This window comes from Quercus lobata, chromosome 4 (assembly GCF_001633185.2).
Source record: "Quercus lobata isolate SW786 chromosome 4, ValleyOak3.0 Primary Assembly, whole genome shotgun sequence".
NCBI lineage: Eukaryota > Viridiplantae > Streptophyta > Magnoliopsida > Fagales > Fagaceae > Quercus > Quercus lobata.
Window position 1 is genome coordinate 79,223,223 of NC_044907.1, and position 6,100 is coordinate 79,229,322.

The window sequence follows — 6,100 nt, forward strand, 5'->3', positions numbered from 1 at the left end:
ATTTGTCTAGCTATAGATCTTAGAGTTTATAGGTATTATTAGACAATACTTAAGGTGATTCAAGAACAAGCAAGCTGTAGAAAAGAGGATTCAAAATTTGCCTAGTTCGATCGATCAAAAAATAGGCTCGACCAATCGAAATACGGGTTTGCAAAATTTTAAGTTTGGCCCAATAGCAGTTCAAGCCCAAAAAGGATTAAGGTTTCAGATCTACTTTTTCTAGTATATAAAGGAAACCCTAATCATGTTTTTTATAAGGCTTTTCAGAGAGAGAAGAGTGTACCTCTTTTGTAGATCTAGGGTTTTGTACCCAAAAGCTCTCTAAAGTCTTCTATTGGTGTTATTCCTTAAAGAATCTCAAAATCTGGTGTTATAGAAGTTGCTGGCTTCTCTAGTCATCAAAGGTGCTAATGATCTAAACCTTCAAGGGTGGTCTTGGAGTTACAAACAGGAGAGTTTGTAATTTTTTTATCACAAATGTGGGTGCTTGTATTGCAAAGGCCTAATAAAGGAGTCCGTGGATTTGGAGCTTGCACATGATCGTGTCAATAAGTTCTACATGTGGCAGCAACAGGATGTTAATGGTCTAAATCTTATTGTAAACTTCAATTCTCTATAGTGGATTTGCTTTTTACCTTGAGGATAACTATGTTAAATCCTCCCTAGGTTTTTTACAGATTTGGTTTTCCTAAGTCATCATATCGTTGTGTTATTTACTTTTCTGTTGTTTTGCATGATATGATTGTTTTGTTTTAACCTAGATCTTAATAATAAACCTAAGTATTTACTTGGTTAATTAATTAGATTAAACAATCTAGTTTACAGGAATCTAAAACTTAACAGATTTTAAGTGAACAGGTTCACAAGAGAGGTGTAAATATAGACAATGCACAAGATCAAGCTTTTGTCACGAAAAACAAGAGTAGAGGTAGAAGCAGAGGACCTAATGATCGAAATTCAATGGTAGGTCACAATCAAGAGATAGATCTCAGTTTAAGGAAACTAGAGAATGCTTCCATTGTGGGAAAAATGGTCACTTAAAAAAAGATTGTTGGCATTGGAATAAGGAACAAAATAAAGGAAAATATGAAAAGAATGATAGTGAGAAAAATACTATAGCTACTGTGATTGCGGAGGAAGTTGTGGTGCTTTCTATTGAAAAGCAAAAATATGAGCATATTGCTAATAATGATATTGAGTGGGTTGTTGATTCTACAACCTCCTACCATATTATTCCTACGAAGGGGTTGTTTGCCACATACAAAGCAGGAGACTTTGGTACAATGAAGATGGATAATTCTAGTTACTAAAAAATTGTGGGAATTGGTGATGTGTTCATTGAAACCAATGTTGGTAGTGCTATGATGTTAAAGGAAGTACGACATGTTCCAGATTTAAGGATGAATGTGTTTTCTACGTTGGCTATGGATTGAGCGGGTTATTGTAACCACCTTGGTAATGGAAGATGGAAACTTACTAAGGGGCCATTGGTTGTAGCAAGAGGACATGCATGTTGCAGTTTGTACAGGACTCATGTGAAGACCTGTAAGAAGAAGTTCAATGAGATTACAAATTTTGAGAAGACTCCAAAGATGAGTGTTGGGATTAATGGTGTTGAAACCAAGAGGGTGAAATTTTCATTGCCTAATAGTGCTTCAGAAGAAGAAGTGGTAGGTGATGAAGAATATGAAGATGCTAAGGCTACATGGGATGATGATGAAGTGAAAGATCCTAGAGGTCTTGAGAAAGGGGAGAAATATCCTCCACTAGAGATTGTTGAAACTCATGAGAAGAGGATTCCTGGAGAACATCGAACTGTTAGCTTCAAGAATAATTGGGCTTCTGATGAGGGGGAGCCAAGGGATTGGATTAAGGATATCCAAGATGAGATTAATTATTTGAGAATGAAAGCGATTGACGTTGATGAAGTGTTCTCAGTGTTGATGAAGATAATGAAGAAGGTCAAGCTTGAAGTCGGCTTTACCGACATGGATTTGAACAGAAGAGCTAGAATGAAGATCTCCTTCCTTAATGGATTGGAGGGGGAGATTGTTATGGATCCAGCCCACGTAATAGCCTATTCAATGGGCTTGTATCAAGAATTCTATTTCAAGTAGAATTCGGAGTCAGTGAACTCCTAGGAAAGCAAAAGAACTAATCCTATTTGAAATAAGAGTCAGTGGCTATTGGTTGAAAGACTCCTAATTTGACTAGTATTGGGATTGTGGTGTGAGGCTAGGTTATATATAAATATGATTTGTGCTGAATTTGTGGGAGCTGCATATTGAAGAATAGAGAAAAAGGATTGCCGCCTTTAAGAAAGATAATTAGTGTGTATGAGAGCAAAGAAAAATAAGAGATTTTTTTCTTAAGCCGTGAGACATACACAAGAATTATTGTAATTGATTTGATAATAGTGAAATTATTTGGAGTTTGTCTCGTAGTTTTTTCCCTTTAAAGAGAAACGGTTTTCCATGTAAATATTTGTGTTCTTATGTGTGATTGCTATTTTGAATTGATAGTTTTTTGATAATATTATTTGGGACTCAACAAAGCGGCTATGAATTTTCAACTTTGAAGATTGGAACACATATCTAAGGCATAGTAAAATCATATAAGAATCAGTCAAATAACAGTCTTGTGTCTTATGAGGACCTCATTCTCACTTGCTATAAGCAATATACACAGTAACTTAGCCTCAAAATTTAAGGGGGTGTTTGTATAGAGGTGAAATAGGGTGAATAGAAAGCTTTGAAGAGAAAATAAAAAGGAAAACTTTTTTGGAATGTATTTGGTTGGGTGGGGGAGAAAGAAAATAAATAGTGTTTTCTCCCCAGGCCTACCAAAAAGTTTTTTTTCCTAACATAGGGAGAAAATTGGGAGGGGAAGCTCATGAAATGAGTTTCTAAAAATACCTCTCACGTTGGACTTTGCCTCCAATGTATTGGTTTTTTTTTTTTTTTTTTTTTTTTTAATCATCTTTTATTTTTTTTCTTTTCTAAACGTATTAGCTTTTCTTTTCTTTTTTTTTCCTTTGATTTTGTCTGGACGTGTTAGCTTTCTTCTTCTTCTTCTTCTTCTTCTTTTTTGTGCTCATATGTTTATTTTCTCATTAATTTTGGTTGGTAATTGTTTTTATTCTTTTTTTTTTTTTAGAAAATAGTTTTATGTTAATTTCTTATGCTTTTTTCTTTTTTAACTTTAATGAAGTGTCTATCTATACATTTTTTTTTTCGAAGTATAATGTGTTTTTTTTTTTGTTTTTTTTTTATTTAATAGGGACATGATAGTAAATTTATACAAACATTATTTTTAACCAAATAAAAAAGTTTTCCATCTCTCCACTTTTCCACCCTCCCAACCAAACACAAATGGTAGAAACTAGAATCTTTTCTATCCTCTCACTTTTCCATCCTCCCTCCATTTTCTATCCTCCTACTTTTCCATCCTCCCAGCCAAACGGACTCAATTATAAATCCTTAAATGACTAATTAAAGTTGAATACATTTATTCTGTTTCTCATTTTATTATATCAAAAATCATAATCTCTATCACTTCTTAAATTAGCTTCTTTTTTTTTCTTTTTTTCTTTTTCCTGTTCCTTGACTTAAATCAACCTACTTTTTTCTCATCAATACTTTAATCATTCCCTTCACAACTTAACATGTAATTATTTTACTCTCCTTATAAAATATCTAAAGTTAAAAAAAAAAAAAAAAAACACATAACAAATTGGTAGAACAAAAAATAGAACATACAAATGGTAGAAACTTATTTATATTTTTAAAAACATATACAAATCCTCTATACTACTTTTTGTGTTTTACTTCGTGCTCCATCAATCACAACTTGACCTTAAATTGATTTTTTTTTTTTTACACTTTAAAATTTGGTTTTTTTATTTATAAGAAAAGTCAAATTAATACATGCCAGGTTATGTGGGTTCCAGATAACTCAACTGGTAAAATCTTTGATGGTTGAGTAAGAGATCTGGTGTTCAATTCTAGCGTACACCAAAAACTGATTGGTGTCTTAGTTTAATGCCTATACTAAAACCGATTGGTGTCTCGGTTTAATAATAAAGAGTTATCATCAGAGCAGACATCATAAGTTAAAACTCTTTCTCTCTCTCCAAAAAAAAAAAAAAAAAAATCAAGTTATAATTGATTAAACATGAAATGGAATACAAAGTGGTACCAAAGATTTTTATTCCCAAAACACCTCCCTATTGGTGGCAACTTGGTAGGTTTTTATTTATTTATTTAGTTTAGAAAAGCAACTTGGCAGTAATTAGTAAGTACGTGTTCAGACTTCACATTTCATTTTCGTGTTAATTCAGCTCTAGGCGCTCTAGTCATACCTCGTGGCCCTTTTTGTATTTTTTGTTCAAGTCAATGACTCATCATGACCATTAAACCTGTTATAATTTCCAAAGATATTTTTGGGCAAGGAATCGGATGCTTAGTCATATTATTTAATGCGGGTCAATTTCATGAGGCCCCCAGCACATTGACATCGCAGAGGGGGCAGCTATAAATTTTCGACTTTGAAGATTGGAACACATATTTAAGGCATAGTAAAATCATATAAGAACCAGTCAAATAACAGTCTTGTGTCTCATGAGGACCTCACTCTCGCTTGCTATAAGCAATATTTACTGTAACTTAGCCTCAAAATTAAGTGTCAGTTATAAATCTTTTTTTATTTATTTATTTTATTTTATGAGAAGACTTGACTTTTATTCATTCATTGAAAAAAGGAGAAACATCATCATTACATGCAAGCTCTACGTGGCTAGGACATTCCTCAAGCCATGCAAAGTAATTTTCAACATTAGCTGCATGTTGGGCCAAGAAGTGGGCCGGCACATTTCCTAGCCATTTTGTATGTGAAAAGGCAACAGTTCTAAGAGCCCATTTGGATAGGCTGTTCTAAAACTCTTAACGCGCGTTTTTATCAAAAATGCAAATATGTGTGTGTTTGGTATTGTGATTTTACTAGAAACTGCGTTCTTTCAAACGCCATATATCACGTTTTGAAATTGAAGTATCAACCAACTTTTTGAAAAACACTGCTTAAAACGCAGATTCATAATACTTTTTAAGGTTTGAATACCTAAAACACCCTCAAGCATTTGCTAAATGACAAAATCATCAGCCAACAAATAAACTCACTTCCCTAACTTTCCAGTGATAACACTGCTCAAGGCCTTAGGCAGAATTTGCAGCAGCGGTGGAGAATGTTGTCAGAACAAGAATGAGCTCAGCTGTATCACTATCGTAAATGAAAACAAGAACGCATTACTTGTAGGAACAACTTGCATGTCCACTTGCTCTCTGTCCATGTTTACAAGAAGAAGTCATGCCCATGTGAATGAAATCTCTGTTTCTCTCTCTCTCTCTTATCTCTGCTATCTCTTTTTCACTTTCTTTATTTGAGGTTGAATGGTTGATATTAGCATTGGGAAGGGAAAGTAATTGGGGGTTATTTTAATTTAGTTTTTGCTTTTAATAATATTTACTTTTTTTTTTTTTTTTTACCAAAGGCGATAAAATTATATTAAATAATCACAAATAGTACAAAGTACTCAGTAAGGAGAGTGTCAGAAGCAAAAAAGCCTATGCAGAGGCAATTATAGCTACTGGGCTCATAAAAAAGAAAAAGAAAAAAATGAAAAAACAAAAAACAAAACATGTGAACTATCACGACTAAATAGGTTGGAGAGTTGCCATGTGCCGTTGATACTCCTCAAGGAAAGCCATCGCTCCACGGTGAATCCCAGCTTACCTTTTTTTTTTTAAAGAAAGGCTAGTGGGGAATCTAGGGATTAGTAAATATTGTTATTATTATTATTATTATCATGAGTTACTTAAAAAATGATAGAATAACATCAATATCAAAATTAAATCTTTAAGTGCTTTTTGGTAATTTGCACCGAAACGCAATTTTAAACTAATACTATACACAAGTTTTACCAAACATTTTATTGTGGTTTTCAAAATTGTTTTTTCCAAATGCACATTTTAAAAATGCTATTTTTAAAAACGCACATTTCCAAACAGCTTATCCAAACAGACCCTAAATCCTTTTGAGAGATGGA